Consider the following 10,723-nt stretch of genomic DNA (forward strand, 5'->3'; position numbering starts at 1 on the left):
CTACTATATTCACAAAGCAATGGTACCAAAGAAACAGGAGTTAAAGATGATGCAGTAATCTATTTCCCTGGTAAGTAAATGTCCTACAGCTAAGCTCAAAATACCAGGTTACATAATAGAGCAACAGGTTTGGAAAAAAAGATGGTATTGGAGGCTGGACACAGTGGCTCATGCCTGTAATCCCAGCACTTTGGGAGACCGAGGCAGGCAGATCACGAGGTCAGGAGATTGAGGCCATCCTGGCTAACATGGTGAAACCCCGTCTTGACTAAAACTACAAAAAATTAGCTGGGTGTAGTGGCATGCGCCTGTAACAAGTCCCAGCTACTCAAGAGGCTGAGGCAGGAGAATCGCTTGAACCCAGGAGGTGGGGGTTGCAGTGGGCCGAGATCATGTCACTGCACTCCAGCCTGGGCGACAGAGCAAGACTCTGTCTAAAAAAAAAACAAAAAAGGATGGTATTGGAAATTTAGGGTGAACTCCAAGGATTAGCCTGGCTACTACATACAGAGTATGGGCCCTGACTACTCTGACTTACTGAGGCACACTAGGAAGACTCTGGAAGGACTACAGACCAGGAGCTAGGAGTGACTCTGACCAGCCTTCCAATCAAACGTCTTGTCTTGCAGGTAGCCTACAGCAGGACTGGTGCAGAAATTACTTATCATAGCCGGGCACCGTGGCTCACGCCTGTAATCCCAGCACTTTCAGAGGCCGAGGCAGGCAGATCACCTGAGGTCAGGAGTTCAAGACAGCCTGGCCAGGAGGGCGAAACTCCATCTCTACTAAAAATACAAAAATTAGCCAGGTGTGGTGGAGCGCACCTGTAATCCAAGCTACTTGAGAGGCTGAGGCACAAGAATCACTTGAACCCAAGAGGCAGAGGTTGCGGTGAGCCCAGATCACACCACTGCACTCCAGCCTGGGCGACAGAGTGAGACTCTGTCTCAAAAAAAAAAAAAAAAAAGAAAAGAAATGACTTGTCCCCCTTTTCACAGTCTCCCTGGCCCCAGAGAACAGAAAAGTCAGGGAGGTGGAAGACACGACACTCCCAGCTGTGCCTCTGCTGCCGGCCAAGTCTCCACTGGGGCCAAAGGGGAAACTCTTGCGGGAGGCGCAGAGGGGCCCACATCTCCCCTCTTGGCTCCCCCATGCACACTGCCTTATCTCTCCCCCTCTAGCCAGGAATCGGTTGTGTGTTTCTTCTGCCAATTTACTATGATTGTGTATGTGCTGCTACCACTGCGGCCGCCATGGTGGGGCAGGGAGGAGAGCAAGGCTCTGCCGGTTCTACTTTTTCTACCCTGGAACTGTAGCACATAAAATCACTTCTGTTTGTTCAGTTTTTCACCACTAGCATTCGTGACTGCTTTCTTTCCCAGTTCTTCTCCAGACCTGCCATGGCTGAAATAATCAGGTTTCTCTCCTTTAGAGCTGGAAGCTGGAAACGTGACGCTAAAGTCTGCCTTAAAGCCTGGAACCAAACTGCTAACTATAACCTCACATCTGACCCCGAGGTCCAAGCGGAACAAACAGTTTACACTACCACATACTGCTAAGTTTAGGAACCCCCAGAACAACCCGATGGGAGTATTCATAGGATAAACAAAGAGCAAATGTGTAGCCCTGGCTTCCCCAGACTCCACAGTCTCAGGGCACGAAGGACATCTTCCAGCAGTCGGTTCGGAACCATCGAAGGATGCAATGGCAACAGTTCCTGGTTTCAGAACAGGTTCTACCACTGTCAAATGACTCCCCCATAATTCTTCAAAGGCTGTGGTAAGTTCTGCATAGAGGAGGGCAGAAAGGGGATACAGCTGATGGACACCATCTTCTGTGTATATTCCACACTGGCATTGTTACGGGCAAAGGCCCCTACCTCAAATAGTATCACTGCTGGGCACCAGCTCTCGCATATCGCTGGTGACTGGGATGGATAAAAAAGTGTCAATTTTTGGCCGGCCACAGTGGCTCATGCCTGTAATCCCAGCACTTTGGGAGGCCGAGGCCAGAGGATCACTTGAGGTCAGGAGTTCAAGACCAGCCTAACCAACGTGGTGAAACCCCGTCTCTACTAAAAATACAAAAATTAGTTGGGCATGGTGGCAGGCACCTGTAGTCTCAGCTACTCGGGAGGCTGAGGCTGGAGAATGCTTGAGCCCAGGAGGCGGAGATTGCAGTGAGCCAAGATCGCACCACTGTACTCCAGCCTGGGCAACAGAGCAAAACTCTATCTCAAAGTGTCAATTTTCATACATCCAATTGGATATATGAAAGAGAAGGTAAATAAGAATCCAGGCCAGGCACAGTGGCTCATGCCTGTAATCCCAACACTTTGGGAGCCCAAGGTGGGCAGACCATCTGAGGTCAGGACTTCAAGACCAGCCTGACCAACGTGGTGAAACCCCATCTCTACTAAAAGTACAAAATTAAGGCCAGGCATGGTGGCTCATATCTGTAATTGCAGTACTTTGGGAGGCCAAGGCAGGTGGATCACCTGAGGTCAGGAGTTCAAGACCAGCCTGGCCAACATGGTGAAACCCTGTCTCTACTAAAAATACAAAAATGAGGCATGGTGGCGTTTGCCTGTAATCCCAGCTACTCAGGAGGCTGAGGCAGTAGAATGGTTTGAACCTGGGAGGGGGAGGTTGCAATGAGCCGAGATTGTGCCACTGCACTCCAGCCTGGGCAACAGAACGAGACTCCATCAAAAAAATAAAATAAAACAGTAAAAACAAAAATATTTTATTTCCAACAATAATAATCCACTTTCCAACTAAAGTGATCTGACACTGATTCTTAATTACCTTCAAGAGCTTCTGGGGGCCATCAGCTGCTCCAACCCTGAGCTTGTGTAAAAGCTGAACCATGACGCCACAGAAGTGGTCAAAGGTTCTGGGAATTCAGGTCTGGGAGCTCACTTCAATCAGAACCTTCTCCTGCATGTGGACAGGGACCTGCAGTACGCCAGCTCATCTCAGAGGACTATCCAGCAGCGTCAGGGAATTCTGGTGGGCTGTGTCTGAGCGCACCTCCCCCGGGTCACGTCCATTCTTCAACAACATAGACTTGTGCTTATCACAGCTGAGCAGCTCTTATGTCTTCCCTACCAGGACTGTCTCCAGACTGGCCTCCTCCAGCACCACAAGGAGGCTATGGCCTCCGAACTGGTTTCCTGCCCCAGGTCAGGGCCTCTTGGGTGCCATAGCATCCCAGTCCTGTTCCTGCTCCCCATCACTCTGGTCGCAAGCTTGGACTCCAACACTGAACGTGGCCATCTTGCAACCTTACTTTTTTTGTGTGTGTGTGAGGAGGAATCTCGCTCTGTGGCCCAGGCTGGAGTACAGTGGTGCGATCTCTGTTCACTGCAAGCTCCGCCTCCCGGGTTCACGCCATTCTCCTGCCTCAGCCTCCCGAGTAGCTGGGACTATAGGCGCCCGCCACTACGCCTGGCTAATTTTTTTCTATTTTTAGTACAGAATAGGTTTCACCATGTTAGGCAGGATGGTCTCGATCTCCTGGCCTTGTGATCCACCCGCCTCAGCCTCCCACAGTGCTGGGATTATAAGCGTGAGCCACCGTGCCCGGCTCTTGCAACCCTACTTGTAAATGTTTATAAAATGTTTTCTTTTCCTTTCTCATACTGTGTAGCTACATAGAAACATTGAGTTGTATAGTTGAAAGGACCCCAAAAATTCATTGAGTCCAATGCAACTCCCAAAATTACAAATAAAGAAATGGTAACCCAGAGAGAATATACTGTTTCATTCAAGATCATGCAGCTGTTTTTGGCAAAACTACCCAAAACCCAGGGATCCAGTCTTCTTTTCAGTAATATATGCTGACTGCCTGGATTATTACCTCTGACTGGACAAACACCAAGAACAATTCAATGAAACACATACAAGTTCTTTCAAACAGCTCATCTTCTGTCACCCACCAAAATGGAGACAAGCAAAGGCACTGATAAAAGTCACATGAGTCCCAAAACATGTCACACAACAGACTCAACAGAATGCACTTTTTTCTTGGAGGCGGAGGGTGGAGATAGAGTCTCACTCCGTCGCCCAGGCTGGAGTTCAGTGGTGCAATCTTGGCTCACTGCAACCTCCACCTCCCAGGTTCAGGTGATGCTCCTGCCTCAGCCTCCTGAGTAGCTGGGATTACAGGCGGCCACCACTACACCCAGCTCATTTTTGCATTTTTAGTATAGACAGGGTTTCACCATGTTGGCCAGGCTGGTCTCAAATTCCTGATCTCAAGTGATCTGCCCACCTCAGCCTCCCAAAGTGCTGGGATTACAGGCGTGAGCCACCGTGCCCGGCCAGAATGATCACTTGTATATCATCAATAAGGAATCCAATGGTGAGAGAAAGTAGGACACAGAGACACATACAACCATCATACACACAAGGTTATAACCACCATACACAGAAGGTGGCCATGTGGAGGATGGGCCCTGAGGGTGGTGAGAATGAAGTGATTACTTCTCAAGAGGAAATGAAGGTTCAGAAAATGAGCAAGGAAAGCTTTAGAAGGATGCTTGAGATGAGCCAGCCTGGAAGGCTGGGGAAGCCAGTACTCTCGAGTTATTAAGTTGATGCAAAAGTGATTGTGGTTTTTGCCATTACTTTCAATGGCAAAAACCACAGTCACTTTTGCACCAACCTAATACAACAACAAAATTCCAATACAGAAGAAGATGCAAGCAAGTGGGACCTGCTAGGAGGGGGTGAGTGTATCCACAACAAATGGATCCAATCAGTGAAGTTTCTGAGTTTCTTTTAAATCTTGTGTAACCTCAAGGTATTTGCCCACATGACACACAGTGGTTTCCCATCAAGCAGTTCAGTAGATGATTGTCAAGGGAGGATTACTATGGCTAACTCCAGTTTCACAGAATGACTAAGATTTTCCAGAGGGAAAGTTCAAAATGGACACGTGAAATGGGAAAATATTTTGGTTTCTGATGCAGCAAACGTTCATTGAGCCTTCATGTATTCATGCAGTAGGTGTTGATCCCAGAGGTTTCAAATGCCACCAACACAAAAGATAATTTAATTCATTTTGATGGATTCCAGATGTGTTCTTCCTTCACTTCTGCTCATATGCACCAATGCGCTTTTGAGAGCCCTCATTTTCATCCAGCTTCATGGTTATGCAGAGTGATGAGAAGTATGACTATTATTCTGCCAATCATAACCTTAGTACAAGGCCTGAAGAAGAAGGTTAATGAGAAGGATTTAGTGGCTCCATTGCCAGGAGACACTGGGAATCATTAGAAAACAATTTTATGGCTGGGCACAGTGGTTCACACCTGTAATCCCAGCACTTTGGGAGGCCAAGGTGGGTGGATCACCTGAGGTCAGGAGTTTGCAACGAGCCTGGCCAACATGGTGAAACCCCGTCTCTACTAAAAATACAAAAATTAGCTGGGCATGGTGGTGTGTGCCTGTAATTCCAGCTACTCAGGAGGCAGAGACAGGAGAATTACTTGAACCTGGGACGCAGAGGTTGCAATGAGCCGAGAACACACCACTGCACTCCAGCTTGGGTGGCAGAGTGAGACTCCATCTCAAAAAAAAAAAAAATTTTATTCTCTCCCTGAGGAAGCTAAGTCCCTCAGATGTTTAGGTGACTTGCCAAATGGGTAAAAGGTGTATTCCACACCAGAATCTAGAGCTGTTACTATCCAATACAATAACCTTGCCACAACTCCGTGCTTGGGGAAAAAAATGGATCAACCTTTATGTATTTTAACTTTCAGCACTTTATTACTGATAAAGTCCATTTAGAGAGTCAAATATTTGGCAAAGCGTCTCTCAATTTCATAATCATATTATAATACTTTTAAAAACAATTTCATTGAACACTTCACACATTCTGTCAACCACCATCTAAGAGTGTTCACTAAAGTACCAGGCTGGATATAAAAGCAGTACGAAAATAAAACAAGCACAGCTGGGCGCAGTGGCTCACACCTATAATCCCAACACTTTGGGAGGCCAAGGAGGGCAGATCACCTGAAGTCAAGAGTTCGAGACCAGCCTGGTCAACATGGTGAAACCCTGTCTCTACTAAAACACACACACACACACACACACACACAATTAGCCGGGTGTGGTGGCGGGTGCCAGTAATCCCAACTACTTGGGAAGCTAAGCCGGGAGAATTGCTCGAACCCAGGAGGCGGAGTTTGCAGTGAGCTGAGATCACACCACTGCACTCCAGCCTGGGCAACAGAACGAAACTCCGTCTCAAAAATAAATAAATAAATGAAACAAGCAAAGCACTCCCTGTGTGATGGAAAAGTCACCAAGAATTAAATATTATTTGATGAATGCAATGACTGATATAGACCACGCAAGTGCCTAAGAAGCAACTCAGAGGGAAGGCTTCTCTGGGTCTCTGTACCCCTGTCTCTGTACCCACCAGACAGGGAATAATGCAAGGAAAAAAATGACAGAAAGAAATACAAAACACTTAGTGAACTTTCTCATTCTGACAGGCCAGGTTCTAAGCATATTATGCTAATTTTATTTTATTTTGAGATGAGGTCTTGCTCTGTCACCCAGGCTGGAGGCAGTGGCATGATCATGGCTCAAACAATCCTCCCACCTCAGCCTCTTTAGTAGCTGGGACTACAGGCATATGCCACCATGCCCAGCTAATTTTTGTATTTTTTGTTTTTTTGTAGAGACAGGGTCTTACTATGTTGCCCAGGTTGGTCTCAAATACCCGGCCTCAAGTGATCATCCAGCCTCAGCCTACCAAAGTGTTGGGCTTATGGGCATGAGCCTCCACACTCAGCCATATTATGTTAATTAATTTCTCAATTCTCAAAGCAATATTCTAAGAAGGCACTGCCGTCATCCTTCTTTTAGAGATGAAAATCTTAAGGCACAGAATGCTCTTTACTAGACAACAACAATATAATTTTTTGAATTTTAAAATAACACAAAATATTGCACTAAAATTCATCACTATATTTTAAAGGCAATGAGAATCCTTCACTTTCGCCAGCATAAGGAAAGATGTGCAAGCTTATTTCTTATGCCATTTCCCAAACTACTGACAAAAGAAGCTTCAAAATTCAAGTGTTACATACTGTTCCCAATGCAAAGAAATCACTTAGTAATGGGAACTCATGAAGAACCATGTCCAAAAGTCACATTCAGAAACCTAACCATGAATTTAAAAGAAAGCTTGTAATCCAACACCATGAAAACACAATGAACACGGCAGTCCAGATTCTGTTACTCAATCTACAAACCTCATAAATGAAAACAAAGCACACCAATTTCCAGCTAGATGGAATGCCTGGAGAGGAGTGCGCCAGAGCCCAGGCCGTGTAACATCCAAGAGAGGAACTACATTATACACTTCTGGCAGGGAACCTTCTCAGGGCACCAGCCTACGTCTCCTGGCAGTAACCGTCTGTGGGCATTTTTTTTTCCTTAATGTTATGAAAAAACATTTCATAAAAATAAAAGCTTTCAAATGCTAGATGATTTTTATTAAGATCCTGTATTTGTTTACAATTAAGGGCATGCTACCTGCTGGGTCAGTATAGAAGAGTGGAAGGATCATGTGGTCAGACAGATCTGGATTCAAATCTCAGCTGTGCAATTTCAAACTACATGAACTTGGGTAAGGGATCCCACAGGTCTCCAACCTTCTCCTTCTGGGTTGTCACATGGGTGAGCAGGCTGGATGTCATCCTTTACTGGATGTGATTCTCCCTGCCCTCCACTTTCTCAGTCACCAAGTCCATCACACTTCCTTTATATTTCTGGAATCTTCCTCCATGTCTGTCCCCACTGTTCTACTGCCACCGCTTTTGATGATCTACACTGTTACCACTGACCTTCTTCCTGCCAGGCTTGCTTCCCTAAATCTACTCACAACAATCTAAAAAGAAACTGGTTTCTTCGTTTGTTTGTTTGAGATGGGGTCTCGCTCGGTCACCCAGGCTGGAGTGCTGTGGCGCAATCCTGGTTTACTGCAACCTCCAACTCTTGGATTCAAGCAATTCTCGTGCCCCAGCCTCGTGTAGCTGGGACTACAGATGTGCACCACCATGCCCGGCTAATTTTTGAATTTTTAGTAGAGACGGGGTTTCATCATGTTAGCCAGGCTGGTCTTGAACTCCCCACCTCAAGTGATCCCCAGCCTCAGCCTCCCAAAGTACTGGGATTACAGGAGTAAGCCAGGAATAGAATTGGTTTCAAATGCAAATCTGACCTATCACTCCTCAACCTAAAACTTAAGGAATTTGCTTTTGTGTCACTTAATGTCACTTACTGTTCTCTAGTTAAAGTAAGTTATCTTACTGACCATCATGTTCAGAGCATAACAGTTTTTTGGTTTTTTTGTTTTTTGTTCTGCTTTGTTTTTTTGCAACAGAGTTTCCCTCTTGTCGCCCAGGCTGGAGTGCAGTGGCACAATCTCAGCTCACCGCAACCTCCACCTCCCAGGTTCAAGCAATTCTCCTGCCTCAGGTTCCCAAGTAGCTGGGATTACAGGCATGCGCCACCACACCTACTAATTTTTGTATTTTTAGTACAGACGGGGTTTCTCCATGTTGGTCAGCTGGTCTTGAACTCCCGACCTCAGGTGTTCTGCCCCTTTGCCTCCCAAAGTGCAGGGATTACAGGCGTGAGCCACCATGCCCAGCCCAGCTTAACAGTTCTTATCACATCGTAGGGGGCTCACTCAACACTTGTTTAACACTGAGGGAGTTGTTTAAGCATGAATTTCTTCCTTATTCCACAAAAGTCTTACTTTTTTAAATTCAGAGGAACAAATGAGATGATGTATACAGATGGCCTAGCACAGGCCAAGGAATTACTGCCATAGCTTCTACCTCCTCTTACTGTTCATTGTTCCAAAGTTTGCAAAGTGCTTTCATGCACTTCAGCTCATTTGATCCTTGTAACAACTCTAAGATTTAAGGAGTTACAAGAGGCCGGGCGTGGTGGCTCACGCCTGTAATCCCAGCACTTTGGGAGGCCGAGGCGGGTGGATCACAAGGCCAGGAGTTCAAGACCAGCCTGGCCAACATGGAGAAACCCTGTCTGTACTAAAAATGCAAAAATTAACTGGGCATGTTGGCACACACCTGTAATCCCAGCCACTCGGGAGGCTGAGGCAGGAGAATTGCTTGAACCAGGACCCAGGAGGCGGAGGTTGCAGAGAGCCGAGATGGCACCACATAGCACTCCACCCTGGGCTACAGAGTAAGACTCCGTCTCAAAAAAAAAAAAAGAAGAACTTACAAGAAACTGAGGCTGGTGACATTTATGGTCTGCAGAAGCATAGATAGTTTTCAGACAAACCTACTGATTCCAAATCCCGAGCTTTTTCATTATGCTTTTCTGTCAGGAGTTCTAGCTTCTCCTATAGAAAATAATAAAGAAATAAAAATTGTTTTTCCTGGCCGGGTGCGGTGGCTCACGTCTGTAATCCCAGCACTTTGGGAGTGCGAGGCAGGCGGATAACCTGAGGTCAGGAGTTTGAGACCAGCCTGGCCAACATGGCAAAACCCCATCTCTACTAAAAATACAAAAATTAGCCAGTGTGGTGGTGGGTGCCTGCAATCCCAGCTACTCGGGAGGCTGAGGCAGGAGAATCGCTTGAACCCAGGAGATGGAGACTGCAGTGAGCCAAGATCGCCACTGCACTCCAGCCTGGGTGACAGAGTGAGACTCTGTCTCAAAAAAAAAAAAAAAAATTTTTTTCCTATAGCATATCAAACGTCTTTGAATGTATAACAGAGATGCCCATCTTTTCCATAAAGTTTAACCAATACTTTTTATGGCATTTAAGAAATACAAACACATGGGCCAAATTCCACTCCAAACGGACTTTGCATCATTTCTTATCAATTACTTTAAATAAGGAAGCTGTCGTCTGATTTGTTCATTCATTCCTCCATTCAGCAAATATTTATCACATGCCTACTTTACCCAGGGCAATGTGTTTGGCACTAAAAATCTTTTCTTTCCCTGAGGTCCTAAAATTTAGCCTATACCTTCAAGATTTCCCAAGTGAGGCCAATGACGGAACATACAGAAGGGGTGTTCTTATAGGTACTTGAATATGAAGTAGAAGCCAGGAAATCTGAAAACTCATTCTGGCTATGCCTCTACACAAGCTCAGTGACCCTCCATAAGTTCCTGGGACTCAGTTTCCTTACCCATAAAATGGGAGAATAGATCCATATTATCCTTAAAGTTATTTCAATGCTATGAATTCAAGAGATTCCAAGATTCCATATAACTAGCAAACACTTTCGACATCTACAGTATATAATTTTATATCACAATCTTATAAATGTTTGCATGATAATTCACATATTTATTGTAGCTTGAAGAATACCACCAGATCACCCCACAAATCGTTAATTTTAACTACATACAAAATTTGGAGCATTTTTACAACTCTTGCAGCCAATTCAGCTTGTCAATGGCCCCCTCCCAATGAAAACTGCATTTTTCATGTGTAAACTGTGATATTAAATACTGATCTCATTGGATATCCTAAATAAATCAGATTCAAACCATTCTTACTTTCTTAGTTTAATTCTGTGACATCTCACTTTAGGATGACTTAAATGCTTATATACAAAATGGCACTTAATGCAACTTATTAGCACATGTTCATGTGAGCAAAGCTCTTTAGGGCCTTACTTCCAAGTTTCTTGCCCCCTTATCTCTCTCAG

At 45.4% G+C, this 10,723-nt stretch overlaps 1 pseudogene; it reads right to left on the reverse strand.

Moving 5' to 3' along the window:
* Positions 1–935: 935 nt before the first annotated feature.
* LOC116275460 lies at positions 936–3,352 on the reverse strand (annotated as a pseudogene).
* Between the last annotated feature and the right edge of the window lie 7,371 nt (positions 3,353–10,723).

This window comes from Papio anubis, chromosome 6, assembly GCF_008728515.1.
Source record: "Papio anubis isolate 15944 chromosome 6, Panubis1.0, whole genome shotgun sequence".
NCBI classification, from domain to species: Eukaryota; Metazoa; Chordata; class Mammalia; order Primates; family Cercopithecidae; genus Papio; species Papio anubis.